Here is a 14,681-nt window from a genome sequence, read left to right as displayed (position 1 = left end):
CCTCCACTACCCTAACACTCCCATCGAAGCCCATCCCTCCAGTACCCTAACACTCCCATCGAAGCCCATCCCTCTAGTCCCCTAACTCTCCCATCGAAGCCCATCCCTCCCGTACCCTAACTCTCCCATCGAAGCCCATCCCTCCAGTACCCTAACTCTCCCATCGAAGCCCATCCCTCCCGTACCCTAACTCTCCCATCGAAGCCCATCCCTCCAGTACACTAACTCTCCCATCGAAGCCCATCCCACCAGTACCCTAACTCTCCCATCGAAGCCCATCCCTCCACTACCCTAACTCTCCCATCGAAGCCCATCCCTCCAGTACCCTAACTCTCCCATCGAAGCCCATCCCTCCAGTACCCTAACTCTCCCATCGAAGCCCATCCCTCCAGTCCCCTAACTCTCCCATCGAAGCCCATCCCTGCAGTCCCCTAACTCTCCCATCGAAGCCCATCCCTCCAGTACCCTAACTCTCCCATCGAAGCCCATCCCTCCAGTACCCTAACTCTCCCATCGAAGCCCATCCCTCCAGTCCCCTAACTCTCCCATCGAAGCCCATCCCTCCAGTCCCCTAACTCTCCCATCAAAGCCCATCTCTCCACTACCCTAACTCTCCCATCGAAGCCCATCCCTCCCGGACCCTAACTCTCCCATCGAAGCCCATCCCTCCAGTACCCTAACTCTCCCATCGAAGCCCATCCCTCCACTACCCTAACTCTCCCATCAAAGGCCATCCCTCCACTACCCTAACTCTCCCATCGAAGCCCATCCCTCCAGTACCCTAACTCTCCCATCGAAGCCCATCCCTCCACTACCCTAACTGTCCCATCAAAACCCATCTCGCTAGTACTCTCTCATTATACCATCCAGCCTGAATCTAAACATCCCTAATGAGTTTGCCTCTAATATCCCATCTGGAAGATTATTCCAAACATTTTTCATTTTTTGAGTAAAAATATGGATTTAATTTATCTTCACCAATTTAAATTTGCATCCCCTGGTCCTGTTTCCCTGGCTTAGTTTTAAGTCATATTCTGAGTTAACCCCGTCTATACTATATAATCTTAATCGTGGATATCCCGTGGCATTGCTCGTGGTTAGAATCATAGAATGGTTACAACACAGAAGGAGGCCATTAAGCCCGTCGAGCCCATGCCAGCTCTCTGCAAGAGCGCTTCAGCTAGTCCCACTCCCCCGCCCTTTCTCCGTAGCCTTACAAATTTAGTTGAATGCTGTGTTTTTAAGTATAGGAATGTTATACTATGCAATGCACAATATTATTCTGCTGCTAAGATGGAGCTTTTTAAGCTGCAAAGCCTAGCTGTAGTTAAGTAAACACAGATTCAGGTCAGTCAGAGCTCAATTGTTGCGTGGTGGGGGAATTGTGCAGATTGGGAAATGTGTCCAGGTTTTAGGTTGCAGGTCAGAATACAACCAGTATTAAGTAACTGGCTTTCTTTCTTTTACTTTGGAAAAGGCTGGATTTGTATCTGTAATGAAATATGACTTCAAATGGCGTGACTGATAAAATGGGCGTATATCCCCGCCCCCTCGCCAAGAGAAATTCTGACAATGACCAGGGTGTCCCTGCAGCAGTGAGATTTTGATCCTGAATCAGAAAGAAAGACTTGCATATATATAGCTCCTTTCACGACCACCGGACATCTCAAAGCGCTTCACAGCCAATGAAGTACTTTTCGAAGTGTGGTCACTGTTGTAATGTAGGAAACGCGGCGGCCAATTTGCGCACAGCAAGCTCCCACAAACAGCAATGTGATGATGACCAGATCATCTGTTTTTGTTATGTTGATTGAGGGATAAATATTGGCCCCGGGACACCGGGGGAGAACTCCTGTCCTCTTCTTCGAAATAGTGGCCGTGGGATCTTTTACATCCACCTGGGAGGGCAGACGGGGCCTCGGTTTAACACCTCATCCGAAAGACGGCACCTCCAGCAGTGCGGCACTCCCTCAGTACTGCACCGGGAGTGTCAGCCTAGATTTTTGTGCTCAAGTCTCTGGAGTGGGACTTGAACCCACAACCTTCTGACCGGAGAGAGAGAGAGAGTGCTACCCACTGAGCCACAGCTGACACAGAAGGGAGGGAGACCTCAATCTCATGCACGAGACCTCCCCCCCAACACCTCGCCAGCTGAGCGTGGGACGTTGGTGGGTTTGGCTCACCTTTCTCTCGAGCATCGGTACCTCTGGCATGCCGGGTTGACGCTGAGGCACAGGCTCACTTTTCGCCCCACCGTTATAAAATGTAGAATTGAACTCACGTGATGAGAACGTTAACCACTTGCTGTGTTTTTTAGTTGGCCACCACAGTGTGCTTCCTGTCAATTAAGTACTTCCTCGCAGCGAAAGTATTTAATAATGTTAAAAAGAAAACTGGCTAAAGGTTTACCCAAAAACGTGACCTCCGACACTGCCTGGAATCCCTGCGCATTTTTGTGGGTGGCTGAAGTAGTCTCGGAAGGCCTCATTTAGAACATCTAACTTCTCCAGTGGAAAATGGCTTCATGTTGGTCAGAATATTTCTGCTGCAGAGGCCTAATTAGTCCCTAGTCTCCAAGGAACCTTCTAAAATTCCTGAAAGAGTACTTTTCAGGATGTAATGATTTGCCTAATTTCCCCTTGGCTTTCTTCACCAAGCATCAAGTTTTCTTGAAGACCTCATTAACCCGAACTGAAATGGCTGACTTCCTACGGTTGCCGCTTATTAGGGTTGCTACCTAACCAATTTCTGGAGCTGACAGCCCAGATTCTGCCTGGACATTTCTCGAAATGGAAATTAGACGCTCGTTAGAGCTGATTTTTTTTCACATCGCCCGTCTCCGCCCCTGCCTCAGCTCATCCGCTGCGGAAACCCTCATCCCTGCCTTTGTTACCTCCAGACTCCAACTATTCCAACGCACTCCTGGCCCGCCCTCCCATCTCCCGCCCTCCGTATTGTAACTCGTGCCAAGCCCCATTCACCCATCACCCCCGTGCTCCCTGACCTACACTCCCGGCCTGACATTGCCTCAATTTTAAAATCCTCATCCTTGTTTTCAAATCCCTCCATGACCTCGCCCCCCACCACCCCCCCCCCCCCCCCCCGCCTCCCTATCTCTGTAACCTCGTCCGGTCTTACAAGCCATCGAGATCTCTGCGCTCCTCCAATTCTGGCCCCTTGAGCATCCCCCGATTTTAATCTCTCCACCATTGGCGGCTGTGCCTTCAGCTGTCATAGAAACGGAGAAGATAGGAGCAGGAGTAGGCCATTCGGCCTCTCGAGCCTGCTCCGCCATTCAATGCGATCATGGCTGATAATCCAAATTCAGTACCTTGTCCCTGCTTTCTCCCCATACCCCTTGATCCCTTTAGCCTTAAGAAATATATCTAACTCCTTCTTGAATATATTTAATGAATTGGCCTCCACTGCCTTGTGTGGTAGAGAATTCCACAGGTTCACCACTCTCTGGGTGAAGAAATTCCTCCTCATCTCATGATGCGCTATCAATTACTCAAAAGACTGAGGTTAAGCGAGTAACTAACAGGCTTTTATTAACAAGAGAATGAAGGTGTGCCTCGAGTGGTCGACCAGTCCAGAATACAGAGGGACTGTGGAGCAGTCACCTTTATACCTGGACTCGTGGGAGGAGTCAGCTGAGGCATGTACAGACATGTACACAGTGGAATACAAACACACACACAGGCAGGTATAACAGTGGTTTACCACATTCACCCCTTGTTTAAAAATGAGTCCGGCGGGGTGAAGTGCATTAAAAGTTTGTGTATTGGAGTCTCTCCGGAGGTCTTGTCTGCCGCTGTGATCGACGTGGCGATGGCAGGGGTAGTGAAGCTTCCGGCATCGAGTCCCGCGTAGGCTGGGGCACTGGTGTGTAGTCCTCGTGGGTGTCGAGCGGGTCGCGGGGCCCAGGCGTGCCGTCTGCTGGGGTTGGATATTGGATCGTGGGGGGGGGTGGTAGTGGGTTACTGGGGCCCCCGAGGGTGCGAGGTCCCGTATGGAGACTGTGTCCTCCCGCCCGTCCGGGTACGCAATGTAAGCATACTGGGGGTTGGCGTGGAGGAGGTCGACCCTCTCGACCAGGGTGTCCGTTTTATGGGTCCTCACGTGTCTTCTCAGTAGGACCGGCCCTGGGGATGTCAGCCATGGCGGTAGCGATGTCCCCGATGTGGACTTCCTTGGGAAGACAAACATTTTCTCATGAGGGGTGGCGTTAGTGGCAGTGCAGAGCAGTGACCGAATAGAGTGGAGCACATCGGGGAGCACATCTTGCCAGCGGGAGGTCGGAAGGCCCCTAGACTTTAAGGCTAGCAGGGCGGCCTTCCAAACTGTCGCATTCTCTCTTTCCACCTGTCCGTTCCCCCGGGGGTTGTAACTGGTGGTCCTGCTTGTGGCAATACCCCTAGCGAGCAGGTACTGACGGAGTTCGTCGCTCATAAACGATGAGCCCCGGTCGCTATGGATATAGCTGGGGAAACCGAACAGGGTGAAGAGGTCGTTCAGACATTTAATGACCGTGGCACTGGTCATGTCCTGGCAGGGGATGGCGAACGGGAAACGGGAGTACTCATCAATAATGTTGAGGAAGTACACATTGCGGTCGGAGGAGGGGAGAGGCCCTTTAAAATCAACGCTCAGGCGCTCGAAGGGGCGAGTGGCTTTTATCAGGTGAGCCCTGTCTGGTCTATAAAAGTGCGGTTTGCACTCAGCGCAGACTTGGCAGTTCCTGGTCATGGTCCTGACCTCCTCAATGGAGTAAGGCAGGTTGCGGGCCTTGATGAAGTGGAAGAACCTGGTGACCCCCGGGTGGCAGAGGTCATTGTGGAGGGCCCGCAGTCTATCGATCTGCGCGCTGGCGCAGGTGCCACGCGATAGAGCATCCGGGGGTTCATTGAGCTTCCCGGGCCGGTACAAGATCTCGTAGTTGTAGGTGGAAAGTTCGATTCTCCACCTCAAGATCTTGTCGTTTTTGATTTTGCCCCTCTGCTTGTTGTTAAACATAAAAGCAACTGAACGCTGGTCAGTGAGCAGGGTAAATCGTTTTCCGGCCAGGTAGTGCCTCCAATGACGCATAGCCTCCACAATAGCCTGGGCCTCCTTCTCAACAGCGGAGTATCTGGTCTCCGGGCCCTGGAGGGTTCGTGAAAAGAAGGCCACGGGTCTCCCCGCCTGATTAAGGGTAGCAGCCAGGGCAAAGTCTGACGCGTCGCTTTCCACCTGGAAGGGGATGGATTCGTCCACTGCGTGCATGGTGGCTTTGGCAATGTCTTCCTTGATACGGTGGAAGGCTAAGCGGGCCTCTGCCGTCAAGGGAAAAGAGGTGGACTTGATCAGCGGACGGGCCTTGTCCGCATAGTAGGGGACCCACTGGGCGTAATAGGAGAAAAACCCTAAGCACCTCTTCAGGGCCTTGAGGCAGTGGGAGTTCCATAAGGGGACGCATCCGGTCGGGGTCGGGGCCGATGACTCCGTGTTCCACAACACAGCCAAGGATGGCGAGGCGGGTTGTGCGGAATATGCACTTCTCCTTGTTATACGTCAGGTTCAGGAGTTGGGCGGTGCAGAGGAATTTTTCGAGGTTTGCGTCATGGTCCTGCAAGTCATGGCCGCAGCTGGTCACATTGTCCAGATATGGGAAAGTGGCCTGCAACGCATTTTGATCGACCATCCGATCCATCTCCCTTTGGAAGACGGAGACCCCGTTGGTGACGCCAAAGGGAACCCTAAGGAAGTGGTAGAGGCGGCCGTTTGCCTCAAAGGCAGTATACTGGCGGTCCTCAGGGCGGATAGGGAGCTGGTGGTACGCTGATTTCAGGTCAATGGTCGAGAAGACGCGGTTCTACGCGATCTGGTTGACCATATCAGCTATGCGGAGGAGTGGGTAAGCGTCCAGCAGGGTGTAGCGATTTATTGTCTGGCTGTAGTCGATGACCAGGCGCTGCTTCTCGCCGGTCTTAACGACCACAACCTGGGCTCACCAGGGGCTGGTGCTGCCCTCAATAATCCCCTCCTTCAGGAGCCGCTCCACTTCGGTTTTAATGAAAACCCTGTCCCCGGCACTGTATCGCCTGCTCTTTGTGGCGATGGGCTTACAGTCGGGGGTGAGGTTAGCAAACAGTGGCGGGGGGGTGACTCTGAGTGTGGAGAGGTTGCACCTGGTGCGCGGCGGGCAATTTGGAAGCTGCTGGCTGCGGACTGTGAGTGGGGGGAGGGGTCCACCGTACGCCATCGTAACACTTTTAAGGTGGCACTGAAAATCTAACCCCAGTAGAACGGCAGCGCAGAGGTGGGGCAGGACCAGAAGTTTAAAATTATCGTACATAGTCCCATCTACTAAGAGTGTCACCACGCAGTAGCCGCCAATGTCCGCCAACTGGGACTCGGAGGCCATAGAAATCCGCTGGTGCGCAGGCAGGACTGGGAGAGAGCAACGCCACACCGTGTCGGGGTGGATGAAGCTCTCCGTGCTCCCAGAGTCAAAAAGGCAGGTTGTTTCGTGACCATTTACCTTAATGTCCATTGTGGACCGGGCCAGTTGGTGCGGTCTCGCTTGGTCCAGCGTAACGGAGGCCAGCGTAGGGGTCGGTGTGTCGCTGCGGGTATCAGATGAGGCGGTGTTGGGGGCCTGCTGCGTCCCGGCTGGCGTCCAAGATGGCGGCGTCCATGATTCCCATGTGGCTGGAGGCATCCAAAATGGCTGCTGTTCCGGTGGTTCGCACATGGCTGGGGAGGCCCAGGATGGCGGCCCGCACGGCCCACACGCGGCGCTGCTGGGGTTCGGGGTGGCTTTGGCCCTGCAGACGCTGGCGTAGTGTCCCTTCTTCCCGCAGCCCGAGCAGATCGCATTTTTCGCCGGGCAGCGTGCTCTGGGGTGTTTGGCCTGGCCACAGAAGTAGCATTTCTGGCCTTGGGACACTGCTGCGGTAGTTGGGCCGTTGCTGGGATGTGGCTGGGGTGGCACGGCGCTATGAGACGGTCCTACCGTGTCCCAGGCTGTCATTCTCCGCGGCGTCCACGGTGCAGAGGAGTAGGCATCCATGCCCCGGTAGGCTGCGTCCAATGATAGTGCGAGTTCAGAGGCCTTGTTGAGGTCGAGGTCACTCTGCTCCAACAGTCGCTGTCGGGTGTAATTGGACCTGTGGCCCGCAACAAAAGCGTCCCGGATAAGTTCCTCTGTGTGCCCGGCAGCCTTTACATCCTTACAACCACAGGCCCGGCCAAGCACAGACAGTGTCTGAAGGTATTCCTCGGTCGATTCCCCAGGTTGTTGTTTATGACTCCCCAGGAGGTGCCTGGTGTACACCTCGTTCACTGGGCGCGTGTACTGGTCCTTGAGGAGCTTGAGAGCAGCCGTGTACGAGGTCGCGTCCTGGATGACCGAGTACGCTCGGTGGTTCACTTTGGAGGTCAGGACATCCAGTTTGTCCTCATCCGATTTGACCGTTGCAGCGGAGGCGATCAGGAATCTTTCAAAGCACTTAAGCCAGTGAGCAAACTTGGTGGATGTGTCCGCCTCCCGATGGTCTAAGTCCAGGCATGCTGGTGTGAGGATCTTCTCCATTATAAAAAATCTTGTTAATAAAATTGATGCGCTATCAATTACCCAAAAGACTGAGGTTAAGCGAGTAACTAACAGGCTTTTATTAACAAGAGAATGAAGATGTGCCTCGAGTGGTCGACCAGTCCAGAATACAGAGGGACTGTGGAGCAGTCACCTTTATACCTGGACTCGTGGGAGGAGTCAGCTGAGGCATGTACAGACATGTACACAGTGGAATACAAACACACACACAGGCAGGTATAACAGTGGTTTACCACATCTCAGTCCTAAATGGCTTACCCCTTATCCTTAGACTGTGACCCCTGGTTCTGGACTCCCCGGACATCGGGAACAGCCTTCCTGCATCTAGTCTGTCTAGCCCTGATAGAATTTTATAAATTTTATAAGCTTTGGAATTCCCTCCCTAAACCTCTCCACCTCTCTCTCCTCCTTTAAGTTGCTCCTTAAAACTGACCTCTTTGACCAAACTTTTGGTCGTCTGTCCTGATATTTCCTTATGTGGCTCGTTGCCGAATTTCTATTGATAATCGCTCCTGTGAAGCGCCTTGTGATGTTTTGCTACATTAAAGGCGCTGTATAAATGCAATTTGTTGTTGTTATGTCTCACGATGTCCAGGCCTAGGTTTCTTTTCATTGGCAGCAACTCAAGTCATGATCTCAGCCCTTGGCTTGCCCCTCTCCAGCCTTCGACTTTGCAAAAGGTGGCAATCCTGGCTGCCAGGGCCAAGGCTATTTAGTGAGACCTGGAACGACATCTTAATCTGGCAACTTGACCACCTAACTGGTAGAACAGGCTCGATGAGGCTGAATGGCCTCCTCCTGTTTCTATGGTCTGCAAATCTAAACCATCCAATCGAATAGAACCAAAATCTAAGAGTCTGGGATACTCTCCACTTGCCTGGATGGACGCAGCTCCAACAGCTCTCAAGAAATTCAACTCTATCCAGGGCAAAAACAGCCCGCTTGATCGGCACCCCATCCACCATCTTAAACATTCACTCCCTCCACCACCAGCGCACCGTGGCTGCAGTGTGTACCATCGACAAGATGCACTGCAGCAACACGCCAAGGCTTCTTCGGCAGCACCTACCAAACCCGCGACCTCCACAACCTAGAAGGACAAGGGCAGCAGGCACATGGGAACACCACCACCTCCAAGTTCCCCTCCAAGTCACACACCATCCCGACTCGGAAATATATCGGCCGTTCCTTCATCGTCGCTGGGTCAAAATCCTGGAACACCCTCCCTAACAGCACTGCACGGGACATAGAAACATAGAAGATAGGAGCAGGAGTAGGCCATTCGGCCCCTTGAGCCTGCTCCGCCATTCAATGCGATCATGGCTGATCATCCAAGTTCAGTACCCGGTCCCTGCTTTCTCCCCATACCCCTTGGTCCCTTTAGCCTTAAGAAATATATCCAACTCCTTCTTGAATATATTTAATGAATTGGCCTCTACTGCCTTCTGTGGTAGAGAATTCCACAGGTTCACCACTCTCCGGGTGAAGAAATTCCTCCTCATCTCTGTCCTAAATGGCTTACCCCTTATCCTTAGACTGTGACCCCTGGTTCTGGACTCCCCCGCCATCGGGAACATCCTTCCAGCATCTAGTCTGTCCAGTCCTGTTAGAATTTTATAAGTTTCGTTGAGATCCCCTCTCATTCTTCTAAACTCCAGCGAGTACAAGCCCAATCGATCCAATCTCTCCTCATATGTCATTCCTGCCATTCCAGGTATCAGCCTGGTGAATCTTTGCTGAACTCCTTCCATGGGACTGCAGTGGTTCAGCAAGAAGACCCACCACCACCTTCTCAAGGGGCAACTAGGAATGGGCAATAAATGCCGGCTTTGATGTGCACACCCTGAGAATGAAAAATGATAAAAGAAAGTCTCCACCCACACTCTTAGACACGAATAGATGAAAAACTGCAGATCAGCTTGTTCTTGGATCAGGATCATAGGCTTCAGTGTTGGATTTGGATCAAGAACACAGATTGAAGAAATTGAACGGAAAGTGATCTGGTTCATTGGAATCCTTCCTTGGATTGCATCTGTGTCTAGAGGAGCTCTTGTTACAAGTGTTTTATAATTACCACAAATATTCTGGATTCAGACCATGAATGGACACAGCTGCCTGAAACCAGCAGTAACTTGTACTGTGAACTACAATACCAGCCGGCTTTTATGATTCTGTTGCCTGTTAGTTGAAAGGATGTCGGTGCTAGGAATGGAACACTTTCCATTTCAGGCACCCAGTGTCCCCATCAAACACTCCCGGAGCAGGTACAGCACGGGTTAGATACAGAGTAAAGCTCCCTCTACACTGTCCCATCAAACACTCCCGGGGCAGGTACAGCACGGGTTAGATACAGAGTAAAGCTCCCTCTACACTGTCCCATCAAACACTCCCAGGGCAGGTACAGCACGGGTTAGATACAGAGTAAAGCTCCCTCTACACTGTCCTACATAGAAACATAGAAGATAGGAGCAGGAGTAGGCCATTCGGCCCCTCGAGCCTGCTCCGCCATTCAATGCGATCATGGCTGATCATCCAAATTCAGTACCCGGTCCCTGCTTTCTCCCCATACCCCTTGATCCCTTTAGCCTTAAGAAATATATCCAACTCCTTCTTGAATATATTTAATGAATTGGCCTCCACTGCCTTCTGTGTAGAGAATTCCACAGGTTCACCACTCTCTGGGTGAAGAAATTCCTCCTCATCTCTGTCCTAAATGGCTTACCCCTTATCCTTAGACTGTGACCTCTGGTTCTGGACTCCCTGACCATCGGGAACATCCTTCCTGCATCTAGTCTGTCCAGTCCTGTCAGAATTTTATAAGTTTCAATGAGATCCCCTCTCATTCTTCTGAACTCCAGCGAGTACAAGCCCAATCGACCCAATCTCTCCTCATACGTCATTCCTGCCGTCAAACACTCCCAGGGCAGGTACAGCACGGGTTAGATACAGAGTAAAGCTCCCTCTACACTGTCCCGTCACACACTCCCAGGGCAGGTACAGCACAGGTTAGATTCAGAGTAAAGCTCCCTCTACACTGTCCCGTCACACACTCCCAGGGCAGGTACAGCACAGGTTAGATTCAGAGTAAAGCTCCCTCTACACTGTCTCATCAAACACTCCCAGGGCAGGTACAGCACGGGTTAGATACAGAGTAAAGCTCCCTCTACACTATCCCGTCACACACTCCCAGGGCAGGTACAGCACAGGTTAGATTCAGAGTAAAGCTCCCTCTACACTGTCCCATCAAACACTCCCAGGGCAGGTACAGCATGGGTTATCATAGAAGCATAGAGTTGTACAGCACAGAAAGAGGCCCTTCGGCCCCTCATGTCCGCGCTGGCCATCAAGCCCTGTCTATTCTAATCCCATTTTCCAGCACTTGGTCCATAGCCTTGTATGCTATGGCATTTCAAGTGCTCATCTAAATGCTTCTTGAATGTTGTGAGGGTTCCTGCCTCTACCACCCTTTCAGGCAGTGAGTTCCAGATTCCAACCACCCTCTGGGTGAAAAAGCTTTTCCTCAAATCCCCTCTAAACCTCCTACCCCTTACCTTGAAACTATGCCCCCTGGTTATTGACCCCTCTACTAAGGAGAAAAGTTCCTTTCTATCTACCCTATCTGTGCCCCTCATAATTTTGTACACCTCAATCAGGTCCCTCCTCAGCCTTCTCTGCTCTAAGGAAAACAACCCCAGCCTGTCCAGTCTCTCTTCATAGCTGAAACGCTCCAGCCCAGGTAACATCCTGGTGAATCTCCTCTGCACCCTTTCCAATGCAATCACATCCTTCCTATAGTGTGGCGACCAGAACTGCACACAATGGCCCTGAAATTAGGACCGGGAGCTTGCCGCGCGTGCAAGCCCCCGATGTTCACTTACCCGGCGCGCTGACATTTTAATTCTGGCCCGCATTGCATTTCCTCTCACTGGCCTGCTTGAGGTCCTGCCGCGCTGTGCGTGCGTGACCCAGCGGCGTACTTAGTGCGATGAGCCGGCTGGGATCACGTGAGCACAGGGCAACCAATGGGAGGTTGCAAAAGCTCGTTCATGAGTTTGACAGTAAGAACTGTCAAACTCATGAAAACTCCTGGCCCCAAAACACTACTTAAACCTGAAAGAAAATTAAAAAAAACATTGCACTACTTAAATGAACCATAAAGAACTCTGAAAAACTATTTTAAACAATAATTTTAAAATTTGAAAAAAAAATTTATATAAAAAATCAGGGCTAAAACTAAACTTACCTTATGGTAAATTCTTTAAAAATAAGAAACCTGTTGGAAAAAAAATTCTCAATTGTATAATAGACCACTTACCTGTAAAACTAAGTACTTACGTGTGGTTTTTCAATGCGTAAATACCGGAGGCCTTTACACACGCGCAACTCTCTAAAAATAGAGGAAATCCAAGTCGCGCGCGCTGCCCGATACCGCGCACGCGTTCAGCCTCTTAACCCCTTGGGTCAGAGGACAGGAAATGCCGGTTTTCAGCGCATGCGCTGTGCATGCTGAAAACCGGCAATTCCTCCGGGCACACGCGTGGGTACCCCGTCCTTACTCACGCGTTGGGCCCGGAATTACTGGGCCAGTATTCCAGCTGTGGCCTAACTAGCGTTTTGTACAGCTCCATCATAACCTCCCTGCTCTTATATTCTATGCCTCGGCTAATGAAGGCAAGTATCCCATATGCCTTTTTAACCACCTTATCTACCTGTCCTGCTGCCTTCAGGGATCTATGTACAGTACATGCACACCAAGGTCCCTCTGATCCTCTGTCCTTCCTAGGGTCCTACCATTCATTGTGTATTCCCTTGCCTTGTTAGTCCTCCCAAAATGCATCACCTCACACTTTTCAGGGTTAGATACAGAGTAAAGCTCCCTCTACACCGTCCCATCAGACACTCCGCGGGTAGGGTTAGGGTCACTCACTGTGTAACTTCAGAGAATTCCTTATAGGACAGAATTGCCTGTTTCACCCACCCTGGTCCTGGATGTGATCTTTTAGCCTTTATCTTTCTCATGAATCATTTTGAAGTTCAGTGGCTATTATTATGAGGGCAATTCTGGCACAAACGGCAGCGAGGCCGGAGACAAGTTAATCTGGTTTTTTGATAGTGCTGATGGAGGGAGGAATGTTGGCCAGGACATGGGGAGAACACCCCTGCTGAAAAAAATGTCATGTGGAAATGCTGGAGTTCGAGGTCACGGCATGTTACTGGGGCAGTGTTGAGGGAGCTCCGCTCTGCATCAGGGCTGTTCCATGCCCAGTCACCTGGACTTCTCTCTGTGATTGGCACAGAAAGGGTTAAGGAAAGAAAGGGTCTGATTATTCTGTTGATACTAACTGCTCAATCTTATTTGATTAAGGTACATTGACGGGGCTTTATTTTTGCCCAACTGCTCCGTGCCGGTGTTTATGCTTCACACGAGCCTCCTCCCACCGCTCTTCATCTCACCCTATCAGCATATCCTTCTATTCCTTTCTCCCTCATACGCTTATCTAGCTTCCCCTTAAATGCATCTCTGCTATTCGCCTCAACCACTCCTTGTGGTAGTGAGTTCCACATTCTCACCACTCTCTGGGTAAAGAAGTTTTTCCTCAATTCCTTATTGGATTTATTAGTGACGATCTTATATTTATGGCCCCCAGTTTTGGTCTCCTCCCACAAGTGGAAACATCTTCTCTACCTCTACCCTATCAAACCCCTTCATAATCTTAAGGATCTCTATCAAGTCACCCCTCAGCCCTCATTATTCTAGAGGAAAGAGCCCCAGCCTGTTCAGCCTTTCCTGATAGGTATAACCTCACAGTTCTGGTATCATCCCTGAAAAATCTTCTTTGCATTTCTCTCCAGTGCCTCTACTCACAGTGTCAGCCATGGCTCAGTGAGTGGCTCTCTCTCTCCCCTCTGAGTTAGGAGGTCGTGGGTTCAAGTCCCACTCCAAGAGACTTGAGCACAGAAATCTAGGCTGGCACTCCCAGTGCGGTACTGAGGGAGCGCCGCACTGTCGGAGGGGCAGTACTAAGGGAGCGCCGCACTGTCGGAGGGGCAGTACTGAGGGAGCGCCGCACTGTCAGAGGGGCAGTACTGAGGGAGCGCCGCACTGTCGGAGGGGCAGTACTGAGGGAGCGCCGCACTGTCGGAGGGGCGGTACTGAGGGAGCACCGCACTGTCGGAGGGGCAGTACTGAGGGCGCGCCGCACTGTCGGAGGGGCGGTACTGAGGGAGCGCCGCACTGTCGGAGGGGCGGTACTGAGGGAGCGCCGCACTGTCGGAGGGGCAGTACTGAGGGAGCGCCGCACTGTCGGAGGGGCAGTACTGAGGGAGCGCCGCACTGTTGAAGGGACGGTACTGAGGGAGCGCCGTACTGTCGGAGGGGCGGTACTGAGGGAGCGCCACACTGTCAGAGGGGTGGTACTGAGGGAGCGCCGCACTGTTGGAAGGGCAGTACTGAGGGAGTGCCGCACTGTCGGAGGGGCAGTACTGCGGGAGCGCCGCACTGTCGGAGGGGCAGTACTGCGGGAGCGCCGCACTGTTGGAGGGACGGTACTGAGGGAGCGCCGTACTGTCGGAGGGGCGGTACTGAGGGAGCGCCACACTGTCGGAGGGGTGGTACTGAGGGAGCGCCGCACTGTCGGAAGGGCAGTACTGAGGGAGTGCCGCACTGTCGGAGGGGCAGTACTGAGGGAGCGCCGCACTGTCGGAGGGGCGGTACTGAGGGAGCGCCGCACTGTCGGAGGGGCAGTACTGAGGGAGCGCCGCACTGTCGGAGGGGCGGTACTGAGGGAGCGCCGCACTGTCGGAGGGACAGTACTGAGGGAGTGCCGCACTGTCGGAGGGACAGTACTGAGGGAGTGCCGCACTGTCGGAGGGACAATACTGAGGGAGCGCCGCACTGTCGGAGGGACAGTACTGAGGGAGTGCCGCACTGTCGGAGGGGCGGTACTGAGGGAGCGCCGCACTGTCGGAGGCGTTAAACCGAGGCCCCCGTCTGCTCTCTCAGGTGGACGTAAAAGATTCCACGGCACTATTGGAAGAAAAGCAGGGGCGTTCTCCCCGGTGTCCTGGTCAATATTTATCCCTC

The 14,681-nt window shown here is 52.4% G+C and overlaps 1 protein-coding gene across 3 annotated transcripts in view; it reads left to right on the top strand.

The window, feature by feature from the left end:
• The window catches only part of ltbp3 (latent transforming growth factor beta binding protein 3), a 258,409-nt gene that overhangs the window by 120,985 nt on the left and 122,743 nt on the right, over positions 1-14,681 (top strand). The gene's annotated exons all lie outside the window — the stretch shown is intronic.

This window comes from Somniosus microcephalus, unplaced genomic scaffold (genome assembly GCF_052327205.1).
Source record: "Somniosus microcephalus isolate GS21.2 unplaced genomic scaffold, FLI_Smic_1.0 unresolved_chr2, whole genome shotgun sequence".
In the NCBI taxonomy this organism is placed as follows: Eukaryota; Metazoa; Chordata; class Chondrichthyes; order Squaliformes; family Somniosidae; genus Somniosus; species Somniosus microcephalus.
The sequence above is the reverse complement of the archived record's forward strand: the minus strand, read 5'-3'. Positions and strand labels throughout refer to the sequence as shown.